This window comes from Urocitellus parryii, chromosome 4 (assembly GCF_045843805.1).
Source record: "Urocitellus parryii isolate mUroPar1 chromosome 4, mUroPar1.hap1, whole genome shotgun sequence".
Lineage (NCBI taxonomy): Eukaryota > Metazoa > Chordata > Mammalia > Rodentia > Sciuridae > Urocitellus > Urocitellus parryii.
This window is the reverse complement of record NC_135534.1, coordinates 166,297,417-166,316,769: the sequence shown is the minus strand read 5'-3', so window position 1 is coordinate 166,316,769 and position 19,353 is coordinate 166,297,417.

Here is a 19,353-nt window from a genome sequence, read left to right as displayed (position 1 = left end):
CTCCTCCTCTATGTTGTTTTCTTCAGGTATTTGGGTTACAGCAACAATCAGCTGACTTAACACAGGGTCCCACAAGAACATAAAAGAGAAATATCTCAGAGCAGATGACCTAAGGACTGGCCACTAGGCTTCATGTCCCACCAACACTGCTCTGGGGATCAAACTTTAATCCCAAAGAATTCTTGGGGAACTTCTCAGACCTTACCCAAACCACAGCTACCCTTAAATCTCAGCCATAACCTTTTCCTTAAATCTCAGCCATAACCTTTCCTCAGTTATGAACACACTGCTTCTGTTCAATATTAGTAGAAAAGATTTGCTAGGAACCTGCAGAAATAAAGCCTCTCCTACAGAATAGAGCTCTGGAAAATAACCTCAGAAATCAACTCAGCTCCCCTCTTATATCACCAGTTTGACAATATACAGTCACAAGTGTAGAAACAGGAGAAGTTCAGAACAGAACACAGGGCTTTTTCTCCAGGTCTGGACTTGGGTTTGGAGTTACGAATCCAGGGAAATTTTTGGTAAATGTTGTAAAACACAGCCACCCAGTCAGTGTTGTCACCATAGTTTAGATAGGAGACTGACCCTGAACATCGGGGACTAGAGCAAGGACAACCCAAACTCTATTTGCTGCTGTGGAAAGACACAAAAGGAACTTTTAGGGATTTCAACTTGTTGGTGAGATTCAAATCCATTAAGTATGCACATGAAATTACATATGAATAATTATGCAGCTTTGCACATGGTGAAGTGCTAAGGCACTAGGTAAGTGCTGGCCCTCTGGGCTTCAAGAACTAATGATGAGAATCTAGCTGAGGGCACTTGGAGGAATTATTTAGCTATTTGCAGCCTTGGATTACTCATCTGTAAGGTAAAGGTGTTTGATCACATGTTCTTCTTTCACCTCTGGCTGTGTGTGCCTCTGTGAATCCATCACAGCCAGGACTTGGATACCAAATCAGAAATGTTATCTGCGCCTCCCCCACCCCACTCATGCATCTCGATCTCCTCTTTCTGCTCCATTGCCCTTAGGCAATATCCCCAAACACCCTCTAGTTGGGATTTTTCCAACCATCTTCTCTTAGTCAGAGTTCATCAGCTCAGTGTCTCTTCCATATCTAATATGATACATAATATGTGCTGCTGTGAGGGTGTGAGCTAATGAGGTAAAGGCTTGCCAGATGGCATATTTGCATTTTAACAGGGGCCTTCTGGAAACAATGCCTTAGTACAAAGGAGTGCTGTAATTGGTGAGAATGTGATCAAACAAGGTAGTCCTCCTAAGGAGAAAGACCATATATAATGGAAGATAAGTCAATCAGAGTTTACCGAGCTGAAACTATAATTTTATTTTAGGCAGAGGATACAGTAACAAAGAAAAGATCTTTTAAAATTACTAAGGCATTTGAATTGTCCCTGAAAGGAAACTATTCTGTTTCTTTTGATGGTGTATTTTGCCTGTCAAGGAGGCCAGTAGACTTGGCAAATGTCACACCGAAAGATAATGGCTACTCCAGTAAAGAGCATCCAGTGGACATTTCAGCTTATACAAAAAGATGTTAAATACAGATCATACTTCATTCTGATTCATAGAGTAAGGGTTATATATAATCTGAAATGCTGCTTTAAAACTGCATGTAAAATTAACACTAATACAAAGGAAACTTTGAACTTCTGGGAGCATCAGTTAACCTTAGAATTAACTTTTCATGCACATAAGCACAATTTATGTAGTGGCAGATATTATAATGTATCACAAGTTAGTTAGACTCTTAGGTGTATTGTAGTATTGCATCTTTAGTTCCCCCACCATGAATCTCAGTCTCCTCTTTCCGCCTTAACGCCAGAGCAAGAAAGAAACAGGATGAATAGGAAGGCTCTGAACAGCATTCTAATTCTTCAGTCACTGTTTCACTTTTATTTCTACATTCTCTCAGGAAGACTTTATTTATTTATTTATTTACTCAAGTCAGAGCACTTTGTACTTATTACATATATGATCCATCTCTCCTTCTAATACTAAAGAACACTGCCTATCACCATATGGGAAAGAAAATTCTGCTTCAGAGAGAAAACCAAAAATAAACCTAAGGACTAAGAAAATCTTGAGAGAGCATGCATGACTGAGAGTCATTATTGCCTGTACAGAAATAACATTAACTTAAGAAAAATAAGTCAGGTACTTCAGTTGTAAGTCCTAACAAACAGTGCATGGAGAAGAGGTCATGACAGTCTCCCCAGGTTTAAAATATATATTTTAACTCTGCCAATCACTTAGTTCCTTGTCATAATTTTTTATATCAGTTATTGACTGTGTTTCTAAAACTGACGCTTGAATGTTTTTCAGCATCACTTATAAAATCATGGGTATGAGGCCCTCTTTCCCCCTCTCACAGGTGGGTAACATTTTCAGATAATATTTGTAACACCTTCTTAGTGTGTAAATTCTGTTTATTCCATTCATGGAATAAAGTCATTTTAATTTTTTAGTTCATTTCATAAATATGACCCAAATGGCCTAATTCATTGTTGCCAGAACAGTGAGTCTTATCTACTCTTGCAAATCGTTTCAAAATTTTTCTTTACATCTCTTGAATAAATCATTGGTGCTGATTTTAATTAAGAAAATGATAAATATAAAACAGTAAAATTATAATATATATTAATTTGATATCTTATAAGAACAACAATAATACATAAAAAGTGTGTCTTAAACATTGTGAAATTAGCTGGTTCAGTGACTTTTGTAGTCTTGCATTGATAACTTTTATTCAGGAGTGAAGAATTACTTTGAAAATTACCACATGTATTTTATTACTTCTTTTTAAGCAGTTGATGGTCTTTGTTTTCATATGTAATAGTGATGATTTCCTACATCAAAGATGAATAGTGTCTTTTCCAATAAGATGAAGTATTTTTTTATTTCTTGAGAAGGTATTAATTGGAAATTCTTAAATTTCCTGAAAAGGAGGGAGTTTACTTGATATTGCAGCCCAGAAATCTTTTGATAATGTATGAATGAATTGATCATCCCAAAGGTTATAAATTACTAACATGCATCATACCTGAACCAGGTGACCTTAATACAGGGTCAAGAAAAATGAAGCATGAAAAGTCACCTTGGAGATAAAAAATGAAGTAAACGTTGGTTGTTTCTGCCTCACATATGTTCATGTACAAAAAAAACCTTCTAGTGTTCATGAAATTTGAGGCTCTCAATTACACTTGGTCTTAGCATACCTAAGAACACACTATCTCCCTGATAACATATCTCCATGGCTACATCTAACATGTCAGTGTGTAGCAAATAGAGGACACTGTGTAGTAAAGGGCAGTTGACAAAAGAACAGATACATGAAGAGCAAGCATGCTTACTAGGATCTGAAGTACATACAATAGTCTCAGAAGGAAATCTTTAGTCTTGTTTCAATTAAAACAAGTGGGTCAGCTCTACCAGCAATCCTGGGACATTATCCTATATCAGCGTGGTGAGATGAGCTCTTGGAAATTTGGGGTTTGGGCTGCCTGTCAAGGAGATATAGCTTTACTGCCACTCTTACAGCAAATCCGTTACAACCAGCAATACCCTTTGAAGAAAAGGAACTACTGGGGCTGGGGATGTGGCTCAGGGGGTAGCTCGCTCGCCTGACATGCCTGCGGCCTGGGTTTGATCCTCAGCACCACATACAAACAAAGATGTTGTGTCCACCGAGAACTAAAAAATAAATGTTAAAAAAAATTTCTCTCTCTCTCTCACTCTAAAAAAAAAAAAAAAAAAAAAGGAACTACTGCATTTCATGAATAGTGAGATAAAGTGGTAGCAGGCATAGCATAGGCTTATAGGAGTCGAAGGTCTCTCTGAATAGCCCAGGTTTCAGCTGCAAACAGTACCAACCTTTGGAATGTAAGAAAGTACCCAGGCTTTACATCTTAGAAGACAAAAAATATTGAAATTTTTGGACAGTGGGGTAGAGAATGCTTTATTTGGGGATGTCTTTAAGGACAGTAATTTGCATACCCCTACTCTAAACTACAGTAATATATTTTCCTATATATGTAATTACTTGGCTAGTTATGAAAAAAGAGTCAACTAAGCAAACCACATATTCCAGCTCCACTTACTTAAACTTAATTCTGATTCCAGGATAGGCCAGTATATTAAGTCACCATCACTAAGCATGTTAAAATGAAATGTATCCAATTAAAACCATCATATCAATTATAAGGATCAGTGTTTCCTTTTCTAACACAAATATTCTTCCAAGAAAATGAACTGTAAACACATTTTAGAATGCTTTATCAAAACAGGTAGCTCTTTTTAAAATATAGCATAAAGTTTCTTTTTGTATTCAAGTGTTCTTCCCACAATTTACATATATATATATATTGACCTCCCTAATGTCAAAATGCATTTACCACGTCTGTTAGCAGAAAGAACAACATACTTTCTTTTTGCTAGACCATAAATTAAAATATTATTTTTACCCTTTTCAAAAAACATGTTAATAACTATCTCATCCCAGAAGAGCCACTGTATGTTTTTCAAAATATCATTTGTTTGGTGTCTGTATCTTTGATAAAATCTCCAAGGAGACAATAATTCATAGTATACCTATAATGTTAGTTATTATATTGTGCCCTGTACTGAATCTATACTTAAAATTGATTGGCAAAGTCTAAGTAGCAAATGAATAATGGCTCAATATGCACTGTATGATCATAAAACTTTCTACCCATACATATGTACAATATATCCCAAGTGCTTTTTGTAGCCAACACAAAGTAGCCTTGGTTATCTAGACTTCCCCAAAGTAGTCTGTGACATAATTGAACACATTGATTCCTTTCATATTCTTTGCATTTCTTCAAAGCACAATAACTGCTCTGTGATCACTTTCTTCTTTACCTACTTCACATATATTAGTAACAACAGAATCTTCTACATCAATTGACTCACCGAACCCCATATACATTTATGAAGACAAGCTTTGATAACAGCACAACATATTCTGTTTCACCTTGTGTAGGAAACAAAGAGACAAAAGTACAAAGAATGCCACTAATAAGAACAAAGAATCTGACTGAAGCTTCAGTTGTAAAACCGATGTCATTAAAATTGTAATTGCATAAAGTTCTCTGATTTTGTAAGCTGAGATTCTATTGCCTGAGCAAAATACATGCATTTTGGCCAGCTCTTTGTTTAGAGTTATTTAAACAACACAAACATAAATGTCCTTAAAATTCTACTACTACCACAAGGCTTCTCTTAGATCTCTGTGCCAAGAGCATGCTCAGCTGCAACAGTGGATGGTCAGAAATATATAATACCAGTCTGGAAGTTGATTTGCAATGGTTGTGGGCATACAAGCTCACAAGTAATGAACATAGCTACAATTTAATTTTAATTCTTTGATATGTCTCACAACACTATCCTGATGCTTTCCAGACAGACAGCTGACTTTTGGTATGGAAACACAATATGAGTAATACTCTCATAGCAATTCATTCATTATGTATAGTTAATGAAATATTCCAAAACATGGTGGTACAATAAGACTGTGACAGAACAACTCAACACAAGTAATTACCCACTGTGCACAATTTGATAATGTGCTTAACTCTTTGACTTATACTTTTAATCAGCAGGTTGTCCATGAGGGAAATGAGGCATGGAAAGACTAAGTTGTGTAAGAGTATAATTGGGATTCAGATAGAGAAAGTTTAACCTCAGAACCACTACATCACACTGTTCTTCAATGCATGAAAAAAGTCATGTATTTTCAAGCTGAGAACTGGGAACTTGTTACATTTGTGTCATGTTATCATGCTTTAATTGTTATGTTTGAAGATTTGCCCTTTAAACAAGTCTAGAATAACTCATATCCCAGAAGAAAAAAATTAGTAACTACTTTCAGTATATACTAAGTTTTGTTTAAGGATAGCAGATAATGCCACTGCATCAAATAGATTTGCATTTTAGCATAGAAGTAGGTATTTAACATAATAATGAAGGTACAATAATAATTAGGAGGCAAGATGGCCCTGAAGACTTTTTCAATCATGACTAACAAATAATAAACCTAGTCTATATCTAGCCCCATATGTTTCTACAGTCTTTAAATACTCCCTCTCTCAATAACTATTACTTTTTGTCCAGATGGGACTTGGTTTATATGATCAGGAAACTGTCTGCATCAAGCCTAGTAGTCCAGTATCTGTCTAGAAGTGTTCAGTTTCAAGAGGAAGGAGAAGAGAAAATGGGCAAGTAGTGGGACTGAATTCGAGGAAATTCTATTCCGTTCTTGTATAATTATGTCAAAATTAATATTGTGTATATCTATAATGAACTAACAAAAATACCGTCTACCTTGTGTCACCAGTATGGTCCCAGGATTTGGTAATGTAGACAGATCCATTCATCTTTATGCATTGGCATGCCTAATTACTCTGGGCAGCTATGGATATTAGTCATTTTTCAGGTTTTTAGTCAAGTCAAGGATACATGTGGTATAATTATATTTTGTTGATCTTCAAATCATTAAATAAAGGTTCTTGAAAATGTTTACACTATATCACTAAACAATTGGCCTTTATTAACAACTATATCTTCTTTGGGGTCTTAGGATTTAGTTTTATACATATATTTTATTCACACAATATTCTTATGACTCCAAGAAGATAGTTAATATAAAACTTAATACAAATCGGCAAAATTTTATTAAGAGAATAATATTTTAACAAGATTTTGTAAAAATTCTTTTTGTATTGAAATACCATGTGTTTACCCCCTCTTCCCTTGTAAAAATGGAATCTTCATTCCATATTTTCTGATTTTGTAAAGGAGGTTTGCTAACTTCTTCCTGTATCCCTTTTTCTTATTCTCCTCAAGTAAACAACTGAGATTTAATCAACAACCAAGAAGTTATGATATAATGTATATTTCCTGATTTTTCTGTGAATGTTATGGCCACTTATCTACCTTCCAAATTAAATAAACAAAAACATATTCTCTCTCCCATCGGGTTCGCATATGTTGAATTTATTGAGCCATATATTGTATCATAAACACTACAGAATAATGAAATGCTCTTGGTTTTATAATCTCTGTCTCATATAAATAAAATATGGTAAAAATGAGAAAAGAAATCATAAAAATAAAGCTCTTTTTCCTTGCAGTTCTTCAGGAAAAATTATAAATATAAGTATAAATAGACCATACCTAGTCCATTTAGCATTAACTTCCCTGAAAAGTACAGCATGGTATACGACCCTGGTTGAACACTAGTGAAACCTCAATGATCACATGTTCTGCCCAAGAAAGAACTTTGGAAATAAACATTTTTGCTAGTTGAAAACACACACACACACACACACACACACACACACACACTATTAGTTTTTTTTTTCATTATTCCCCATACTTTTTGCAAAAAGATTTAGGAATCATTCACCCTGATAGAATAGGTTTGTACTGGCTTCATGCAAAAATATTTAAAAGTCCAAGAGTAAAATGTGCTTTAAAAAGAATAAGGGTTTGTTCGTTCTTTCCCTTCTTCTTTTTTCCTACCCTTCCTTCATTTCTACCTGCCTGTCTCCCTCTCTTTTCTCTCTTTACCTTTTTCCTTCTTTATTACTTCATTCTTTCAACTTTCTTTGGTCAGTTTGTATTATAGAATACAAATTCTTATTGTAACTAGGATTCAGCATGAATTTGAAGACATCAGAGAATGGTGTCAACAAACTATATTCAGTATTGAAGTCTTAACACTTGAAAGCATTATTTTTCAGAATGCCTTAGGCTATAGAAATAAAGTTTAAACAAATGAACTTCATAGTCTTAAATATATCTTATAATCTCAGCTGCAGTCTATAATCTCTAACAAAAATCACATACTCACATTTTATTATATATTCATACATTTCTGTGTAATATTTTTGTATCACTGGAACTATAATTTCTCCCCCACCCCCAATATTGGAGGGGACTCATACTATTTTGATTAACTCCTTATAGATAGATCATTGATTAGACAAGAATTAGATGTAAATAGATGTCTCTATTTACATCTAATTCATTCATAACTCCTAGATTGAGTTTTTTTCTGTTCTCTGTTAAAATCTTCATCAGAACTTCTTTCATTATAGCAGAGGGTAAAGAAGAGTCATTGTGATGAGTAAAGTTCTCAATGTGTAGCAAGTTGGTATTCACACACAGGACTGTTGGATATATATTGCATGAGCATCTGAATCCATCCTATTTGACATTTTCACTACAATTAACTGCAATGTTTGATACATCATGGGAATTTAAATAAATCACATGAGAACAAGCAATGAAATGGGCAACAGTAATAGGAAAGAAACATAACCAAATATCTACCAAATATTTTTAATATACATTTTAGAAACAAGGTTTCCTTGATCTCACATTTATCCATCAAATGATCCTTTTATTTATCTCAAAGAATTTTTCCTAGCATCTGGAAACATTTTATGTTTTGGCAGTATGTGTATTCATTTTCTATTCTGCTTAATACATTATCACAAACTTTGTGACTTAAATCAATTCCCACTTATTATCTCCCAGCTTCCAGGAATCAGGAATATGAGCATTCTTTAGGTAGGTCACTCTTCAGGGTCTCAGACTGTAATGATTGTAAAAATGACAGCTTGAAGTCTCGTCTGATACTCAAGGTCCAATTTCAAGCTCAAAAAAAAAAATCTATTAGAACAATAATTGTTCTTCAACTGAAGAATTCTTGGTGGTTTTCTTTTTCAAGGGCAGCAGGAGAAGGAGGTTCTGATTTCTGCGCATTTAACAAAGACTTGCCTGATTGGTCAGGCTAACCAGAGCTAAACTCTCTTTAGATTAACAAAAAGTCAGATCACTTTGACTTCAAATCTGCAAGGCACCTCATCTTTCCAAGCAACATAACCAGTCAGGTGTGATATGCTTCGCAGTCACAGTTTTCAGCATATTCAAAAGGAGAGGATTATACAAAGTTACAGTCTTTCAGGAGATGTTAGAGAATTTTGTAGACAACACTGTGCTATTTTCATTTCCAAGAAGGAATTTTTTCCCCTAGAAAAATTATTTTTTTCCTCTGTTTCCAATATACAACTGGTTATCCCTGAAGATCTCTACCTTTACCCTTTGATTGGGGAACTTTTCTAGAATGCCATTCTTTGGTTTCTTAATGGATTTTATTTAATTCTACACTTAAAAATAATAAAACTAGAAGCTCTTTCTACATGTCAGTTCTGTTCTAAGAACTTTACACATGTTACCTTTATATTACACATGATATAGATATTATCTCTACATTCTTTACATACATGAAGAAACTGAGATATACATAGTATAGGTGATTTTCCTAAGGAAATGCTTTATAATTAGAGCAGAAATTAAAAAACAAAAGTATGTCAACTTTAATTTATAAAATCTAAATGTCTTTCTTTGAATAAATGTCTTATAAATAAAGTCAAAAGACAAATCTTCAATTTGTCTTTTGACTTTATTTATAAGACATTTATAAAATAAATGTATAAAATAAACACACATATACCTAACACAATAATGGAACTTCTTAAAATTATAAAAGCACACAAGTTATAGTAAAATTTTTTTAAAATTCAAAAGTATAAACAACCCTGAAAAACTATTAAGCCTTATAGCAAGATAAATGAAAATGAAAACTAAAATGAATACATTGCATTATGCATATCAGGTGATGATAAAATATTTAACATCTGTTTTCAACTACAGAAATCATCAACTTGATATATTTCTGGTGGGATTTTATGAAAGTATGGTTTGGAGGGACAGCATAGCACTATTTATAAAATTTTAAATAAAAATGGCTTATATACTAATATTAAGTGCCGCGTCCCCTCGCCAGCAAAGGAAACACGACACAGGATTCTTCCTTCAGCAGTTTATTCAGGCCTTTATTTTGACATGTCTTCTAGCTTCTACTTCTACTCCTACTGCTACTTCTACTGCTACTCCTACTACTACTACTCCTACTACTACTACTCCTACTACTACTACTACTCCTACTACTACTACTACTACTACTGCTACGTGCCCCAGCCCTAATAAAGCAGATAAAGCCCCAATGCACAACTGCCACGTGGATCTTTCTCATAGGGTGTTTTACAGCTACGTGCCAACTCTCCCAAAATAAGGAGTTGTTTATCACAGGCCACGGTGCTATCAGCCCCATCTTGTAATGGCGGCCACAGTACACAGAAACGGCTCACTACAGTTCCCCCTTTTTTGTTTTACTAACACAATACAGGCGAGAGTAGAGGTCCTATCCCACTGTGCAGAAGTGGCTGCATATGGTCCAGCCCTAAGGAGGCGCCTTCCCCAGATCTGGCTCCATATCAGCCGACGCCTATTTTCGTGGGGCGGGGCGTGGACGTCCAACCCACATGCAATAGGACATGCTCTCCTTGAGGTCCACTGCAAGGATCACTCAAGTGCAGTGCCTTGCCTCGCATCCTGTATCGTGATGATGGTAGACGAAGGGGGACAGCTGAGGCTGAACTGTGGCTGTTTAGAAATACGACGACAAACAAGTTGGAAGCACCCTGAAAGAAAGGCACGGACAGCAGAAAAGGGGAGAAATTCGGTCGTGACATCTGCCATTGTTAGATAAAGGCCAAGACGTTCCCGTGGAATACATGTGTCTCAGGCGGAAAAACAGGAGGCCTAGTGAGCTGGCCACTTCGACATGCAGAACAAAGAATTGGGGGCTGGGCCCCCGGGGGCCAGGGAAGGGCTGCTATCAGCAAGTTCCCCTCTTTTGTTATTGCATGTCAAAGGGAATCAAGTAGCCCCTGTCTTAGGTCGTCCACCGCCCCTGCACTGCTTACCCGTCTCTGGGGAGGCCCCATTCCCCTGTCTTAGGTTGCAGTGCAAGCGTGGAAGTTGCCCGTCACTGGGTACTACAAGATCAGCTCAGCGTGTTGTGGCCAACAGGACATTGTTATGGTAACCGCCTCCATAAACAGGACCCATGACCATCACTGTCAAATGGCAGGTGTAGTTGAACCGTAAGATTAGTTAGTAAAGATCCTAGTGCAGAAAGGCAGGGAGGAGAGGTATGCATAGAGGAAAGATATAGTAGAAGTTCCAGCATTAGAAGAGTGACAAAAGAAGGACATGTCGATCCCAGTGCAATGTTATAATAACATGGGGTGCAACGACCATGTCAAAGGTTTACTGTTTAAGATGTGCAAGCCAGGCCTGTGGCGAGTTGCCATTTTCTAAAGCAGCAAGAGCTTGGACTAGCATAGCCTTATCCCGAGCATTTCGGGCCTTGAGGCGACAGAGAAACCACAAACAGAGAAACATACCAAAGCAACACATTGCACCAAAAATGCCTATTCCCACCCATTCCTTAAAAAAGGAAAAGGCAGATGACAACCAATTGGTAAATTGACCCAAGGTCACTGGATCGACACGGGTGTTATTCAAAACAGCAATCTGAGTTAGTTGAGACTGATTCAAGTTTTCTGCTTCCATGGGCCAGGTTCTGGATAGATACTCTCCGATGATGCATGAGGCATTTCTGGAATCATAAAATCTGACAGAGGTTATACATAAATGTGCTCGTTGATCAATACAACCCAAATGTACTAGGTCAGACAATTCCTCAACTTGAGCTTGAAGTAAATCTATCCTTTGATTAGCAGCCAAAATCCCAGATAAAATGTGTTGATTAATTCTACTTTGAGATTTAGAAATTACTTGATTGTATTTTTACTTAAAAGCAAATTTATAGTAAACACATTTATCTCAAATATCTGTAACTGAAAAGGCAGAGTATCTGATAAATGTAAATATAAAACATAAATTATGGGTTTTCTGTTGAAGAAAAACAATTAGGCAAATATATATTAACTAATCAATTAGGCATGTGCTAATTAATTTATAGATTAACAAATATAGGTTATCTAAATATCTAAAATATATATATATATATATATATATATATATTAAGAATAAGAACATGACTTATAATTGTATTAACTTTATGTAACCACGTGGTCTTAAAATATTTGGATCCATTTAAATTTATTTTTTAACTAGGAGTGCACTCTTCTATGTGACGTCACTTGATGTAACTGAAATAAGATCCTTGAGTATACATTTTTATTTTTATAGTTAGCAATGAAAATAAGGATTTTTTGGTCATCACAGGAACTTTGCCGGCTTGTTCCTGTGGCGAGCAAATGCATCCTCATAACCTTCAAAATTAAAAGTAAAATATAAAGAAGCATATTTGATATCTCTCATCAATAGAACATTATTCAGTAACACAACTATAGAGAAAAAGTCAGGTTATTTAACTTAGAATTAGCTTAAATTTAGGACTGTAACATAGAAACCTGTGGAATTAAGTTTTGTCTGAAAAAGATATCTTTTGTTAGCATTTACAGGTAGGCATTTTTTAAAAATATAGGCTCTGAGCAGCTCCGGTAGAAATCTGATACACAGCAGTACAGATTAGTGGCTGGAAGGTGGGACTAGAAGTCCTGTTTGAGTGACTGTGGAAGAACCAATGAGAATGAAAAGTCCTCCCGGAGCCTTGGACTCCTCCCACGTACGGGGGCAGAGCAATGGGTGGATCTATGGGTGGAACATCAGGTATAGAGCCCTCCTCTAGGTTCTCAACTTCCTCCCCAGAACTGGATTTATTACCCTTCTCACAGCAGGCTTTTACATCTGTTGTTTCCCGTTTTTTCTTTCTTATCTTAGTCTTACGTAATTGTTGTAATAACTTGTCCAATTCCTCAGAACTGTCTGAGCTACTTGTGTCCTTGGGAGTTTTTAACTCGGTCAAGTCTGGATAGAGCCTTCTCCCCTGTTTAACTTCAGACTCCCTTGCCTGTTCACCCCTCTTACTCCTAATACTTTCTGCTACCTCGCTATGTGACCCCTCCGATTTTTCTTCATGCAATTGCTCAAGAACGGCCTGACCCTCGCTCACAGCTTTCTGACATTTACCATCCATTATACATCCTCTAATTAACTTCCAAAGTAGTATAACACCATCCTTCAAGATACCCTGCTCACGAGCGAAATCCAGGTCCTTCCCTAATTTGTCCCAGCTGGGAATCATCAGACTCCCTGAAAAAACAAACCAAAGAGCTACAGAGTCAGTCTCTTCTAAAAACCTCTGTAATGTGCTCTGCTTCACTTTAAGTTCCTTAGAACGCAGCAGCCCATCCAAGGCCAGCAAAATTGGGCTTGAGGAGTTAACACCCATAATGTTTTCAAAACTATGAAGAAAGTGAAAGTACAAAGCCTCGCTCTCTCTTTATCTACAGAGGAGCGTCCTATTTTATTTTTTTTTATTTTATTTTTTTCTGCTCTCTCTTTATCTACCGAGGAGCTGCCCTGCTTTAATCGCGGATCCCATTTACCTGGGACTTATTCCCGCTCTCTCTTTATTTACCGAGGAGCGCCCCGCTTTCATTTGCGGATTCCCATTTACCCGGGAATTTATTATTTTTTCCCCGCTCTCTTTATCTACAGAGGAGCGTCCCCCGCTTTCATTTGCGGATTCCCATTTACCCGGGAATTTATTATTTTTTCCCAGCTCTCTCTTTATCTACAGAGGAGCTGCCCCGCTTTAATCACGGATCCCACTCACCTGGGACTTATTCCCCCTCTCTCTTTATTTACCGAGGAGCGCCCCGCTTTCATTTGCGGATTCCCACTTACCCGGGAATTTATTATTTTTTCCCCGCTCTCTCTTTATCTACAGAGGAGCGTCCCCCGCTTTAATTGTGGATCCCATTTACCTGGGACTTATTCCCGCTCTCTCTTTATCTACAGAGGAGCTGCCCCGCTTTAATTGCGGATTCCCACTTACCTGGGAATTTACTGGTGCACCACCCTTGACTGCTGAAGGTTCTGGATCCTGGGTTCCAGGAGGTTTCCCAGTCCGGGCCACCAACTGCCGCGTCCCCTCGCCAGCAAAGGAAACACGACACAGGATTCTTCCTTCAGCAGTTTATTCAGGCCTTTATTTTGACATGTCTTCTAGCTTCTACTTCTACTCCTACTGCTACTTCTACTGCTACTCCTACTACTACTACTCCTACTACTACTACTCCTACTACTACTACTACTCCTACTACTACTACTACTACTACTGCTACTACTGCTACGTGCCCCAGCCCTAATAAAGCAGATAAAGCCCCAATGCACAACTGCCACGTGGATCTTTCTCATAGGGTGTTTTACAGCTACGTGCCAACTCTCCCAAAATAAGGAGTTGTTTATCACAGGCCACGGTGCTATCAGCCCCATCTTGTAATGGCGGCCACAGTACACAGAAACGGCTCACTACAATTAAGACTTACAGGAGTGAAAAAGTCTTGAGTTGGCAGAACAGACCATTGCTGAATAGAACAATGGAGTCCAGAAAAAAGACTTACATAAATATCTCCTTGCATTTTTTTTAAATTAAAGACTTTCCAACATGGTGCTGGAACAATTAAACTTCCAAAGGCAAAATAATCGACCTTGATTTAAATGGAAAATACTGACAAGGATGTAGAGACTGAGTTTGGTGATTTCCTAGATATCCCCTCCACACACACATATATGGTATAAAATCCAATGACTGAACTCTTGGATATTTATCCCATTCAAATGTAAATGTATGTTCACAGAAAAATTTATACATATATGTGCATAAAGTTTTTATTGTAAAATGGGGCTAGGAATGTAGCTTAGTGGCAGATCCCTTCCCTAGCACGTGCAAGGCACTGGGTTAAATTTCACTACTGAAAAAAAAAATATTGCAAAGACCAAAAACTGAAAATAACACAGATGTCTGTCTATCATTGAATAGTTTAAACAAAGTGTGGCACATCTATACAATGTAAAATACTCAACAATAAAGAAGAACCAAGTGTGGATGCACACAATCCTCATTGCTATATTTTACTACAGTTTTACAAGTTTTCACTATGTCCTCTGTTATTCTTTTATAACTACATGAGATTCTATAGTTATCTCTAAATAAAATATTTAACTTTAGAGACATATGAATAGCTGAAACCCCACCTTGGGGATACCTTACAGATAAATCCACATATATAGAAGAGAAGATGAATAGAATAAGACTTATTAGGCATTGTTCATAATATCAAAAGACTGAAAAACAATTGAAAATTCATCAAAAGAGGAATGGTGCATTTATACATCTCATATAATGAAGCTATCCACAGCAAGGAAAAAAATATAGAAACATTATTCACAGATGAACATAGATCTTTATATGAAAAATGTGAAGTAACAAAGGTCTAGTCACACAACACTAGATACAGTGAGTTATCACGTACATTTGGGAAAAAATGGTAAAGAAAATAATTGAGTGAATAAGGAACTGGAGAGAAGAACATTCTTAACTTTTATTGTATGAGTATGGCAACCATGGAAATGTGCTACTTAGATCTGTTGGCACAGGAAACAAAGTCAAGGAGAGACCCCACTATCACTCTTTAGATCCACAGCTGAATTCACACAGAATTGAGCTTTCTTTGGACTTCCCTGAGCTAATGACTGAGCAAAGTAGCAGTACTTGGTCCAGCTTCTCTATGAGGTAATTATTGTTTATTTTTATCAATTTTAGCTGGAAGTTTTACCATTCAGCCTGGCTAAATATAATTTAATATAATTAAAATTATGGGCTGTCAGAATCTTTCTGTCCAATCATCCTTGCTTCCTTTTGTAGACATAAGACCTATAAGGTAGACTGAAGGCTCTCTATGCCTCTCCCCTTCTTATCTCCTTTATCCTTCATAGCTGCCTTGTCTCATTAACAACTTGACATACAGACATTCGCATTCTTAAACTTTTATTGGCACATTATAACCATAAATAATAGTGGGATTCATTATGCCAAATCTGGGTTTGCACCTAAAATAATTTGATGAATATCATTTCCCAGAACCCTCCCTCTCCCTTCCCTCTAATTCCACTTCCTTTAATCTACTGATCTTGCTTCTATTATTATAAATATTGTTACTGTTTTAATTAGTGCATTGTTGTTTTATATGTATAGGCATCTGGGGATGGGGATGTGGCTCAAGTGGTAGCGCACTCAAGTGGCATGTGTGCGGCCCAGGTTCGATCCTCAGCACCACATACAAACAAAGATGTTGTGTCTGCCGAAAACTAAAAAAATAAATATTAAAAATTCTCTCTCTCTCTCTTTCTCTCTCTCTCTCTTTAAAAAAAAATGTATAGGCATCTGCATTTTGAAGGATTCAAACAAAAAACAAAAACATTTTGTACTATGGCCATATATTTGTGGTTGAAATATTAAAGTCACATATTTCTATTTAGAGTAAGGGAATGGTTGTAAAAGTACTTGGCCTTATATAATTTTTCTTAACATCTATAAAAATACTAAAGAATTTTCAAATGTTCCTTGAAAAATATTCATTCTACACCTCAAAAAATTGTGGTGGAGTTGTGAGTCAAGGCACCCCAGTCATGTCTGGAACTGATTGACTTGAGGACAGCACTTAAAGGGGATTGACTTTTACTTGCTGGTACCTGGATCTCTAAAGCCTCCCTAGGTCTAGGGCTTCTGCAGCCTCAAATCATTCTTTAAGGTTGTGAGCTTTATTTCGACCGTTCCAATAATTTTATTTCCTTTACTGAGAAAAATATACAGGCCTGAAAATTAAAGATTCATGAACACTAAAATATTATTTCACTAGAAAGTATACAGTATTATTTGCTACAATTTAAATGTCTCCCCTCCAAAATTCACATGTTGCCAAAGTGACAGGATCAAGAGCTAAGTCAAGGTGTGTAGACTACTAGAACTCCACTCTTGTCAATAGTACTAGCGTCCTTACAAAGAAGAGGCTTCAAACAGTATCCAGCTAGTTTGGTTTTCTGCCTTTCTTGGTAGGAGAGAACAGCTGTCACCAGAAAATTGAAACTACTGGTGATTAGATTCTGGATTTCCTAGTCTTTAGAACTGTGATAGAATAAATCTCTCTTATTTATGAATCACTGAGTCTCTAGTTATTGTTATAGCAGTGTAAATAGTGGAAGACAGAAAATTAGTACTGGAGGAGTGGGTTGTTACCATAACAAATACTAAAATGTGTGGAAGAGGCTTTGGTACTGGGTAATGGAAAGAAGTTTGACCATTTTTGAAGTGAAATTAAAAAATAAATAGATTGCCATGAATTAAGAATTAAGTATGACCCCAATCAAGGCTCAGAGGAAGAGAAGAGTTGTAGAGAAACAGGGTGTTGGTAGAAATATGAATAGTTGAAGATCATTCTGATGAAGTCTCAAAGGGAAATGCGGAAGAAGGTATTTGAAACTGGAGGAAAGGCCATCCTTGTTATATAAAGTGGCAAAGGACTTGGCTGAATTATATCTATGTCTTAGAACTTTGTGGAAGACAGAACTTAAGAGTAATGTCTTAGGATATTTGGCAGAAGAAATCTCTTGAGTTACAAAGCATTTGGGAATCTGCATGGCTTCTCTTAACTGCTTATAGTAAAATGCAAGAAGGAAAAAATATCTAAAGACAGAATTTATCATTAAAGAATACACAATGTAAAGATTTGGAAAATTTTCAGCCTGGAAAAAAAGGTGTGCTTAGGAGAGAAAACCAAGAGCATGGAACCAGCAACCATTTGATAAGAAGCTTGGTATGGCAAAAGGAAGTCAGAGCTCTCATCAAGACAATGGAAGTAGTGCTGGGCTCAGTGGCACACACCTGTATCCTAGCAGCTCCAAGGCTGAGGCAGGAGGATGGGGAGTACCAAGCCCCACTCAGCAATTTAGTGACGCATTTAGCAACTAAGCGAGATCCTGTCTCTAAATGAAATATAAATAAGGACTGGGGATTTAGCTCAGTGGTAAAGCACCCTTGGATTCAATCACTAGTATCAAAAAAAAAAAAAAAGACCATGGAAGAGTGACCTGTGATCTGGAAGTCATTTCAGAAATTTTTCAAGAGTACCCCCCACATCCCAGACCCAGAATGTAGACCTGAGAGTAGGCTGGATTAAAAGAGATCCCATAGGTTCTGAGACATGCTGTTTAGAGCCACTTCAAGTTTTTGTTTCCAGCATGCTGGTGCAGCAATCTGACAGTGCCCCAGCTATAGCTCAAGTAGGACCAGATGTGGCTCAGGCTGCTTCTGGAAGGTACAAGCCATGAACCTCAACATTGTCCTTGTTGCACTAATTATAAGGACATGAAGCCTGCACCAGCTGTGGAAGAATGGCTTCCTCCTAGATTTCAAAAGTTATCTTCCAGAACCCTGGACTCAGGTACACTTGCTACAGAGGGGGAGGCACCACAGAGAGCCCTCATTAGAGCAATGCCCACTGGGGACAGGAGGCAGAGTTGCTCCCAGGAATTCCAAACTCTATGGCCACTAGGCATGAAGCACCAGCCTGGGAAAACCACAGCATGTGAATTCCACATATGGAAGCTAAAGTATGAGCTGCACCCATGAAAGTCATGGGGATAGGGCTGCCAAAGGCCTCTGGGCACCCTAGTGGGTGCAGAGGCAGGACATAAAGAGTATTTGCAAACCTTAAGATTTAAGGTTTTTTGATCTGTGTGTTTTGGGCTTGTTTCCTTTTTCCTGTTTCTCCCTTTTGTAATAGTAATGTCCATCCCGTGTCTCTTCTACCAGTGTATTTTTGGAACACATAACTTATTTGATTTTATAGGCTCACAGCGGGAAAGAAATTTGCCTCAGAATAAATTAAACCTTGAGTCTCACCAATATCTGAGTCCAAGAAGACTTTGGACTTAGACTTTAAGGTTGATGCTACATGAGTTAAGATTTGGGGAGCTATCAATGTGGAATGAGGATATATTGTATGTGAGAAGGACATGAGTTGAGGGTCAGTAATGGGATGCTATAGTTTGATGTGTCCTTCTAAAACTCACGTATTGCTAATGTGATAGTATTAAAAGGTGTGGTCTCTTAAGGGGTGATTCGGTCAGCAGGACATTTCTCTCATTAATAGACCAAGGCCCTCATATATTAAAAACACAAAAACAAAAAAACTTCCTACAACAGTTGACTAGTTTGCCCTTCTTTCTGCCTGAGTGCACACAGCTGTAGTCACCAAACAACTGATCTTGCTGGTGACTTGATCTTGGAATTCTCATTCCAGAAGTGAGAGAAAATAAAATTATGTTCTTTATAAATGACCCAATCTGTGGTGTTCAGCCAAACTATAGCAAACAGACTCAGACATTTTTGATAATTTCTTAAACTACTCACCTCACCCATTATGCCTGTGTAGATATTCATGACCACTAGAATG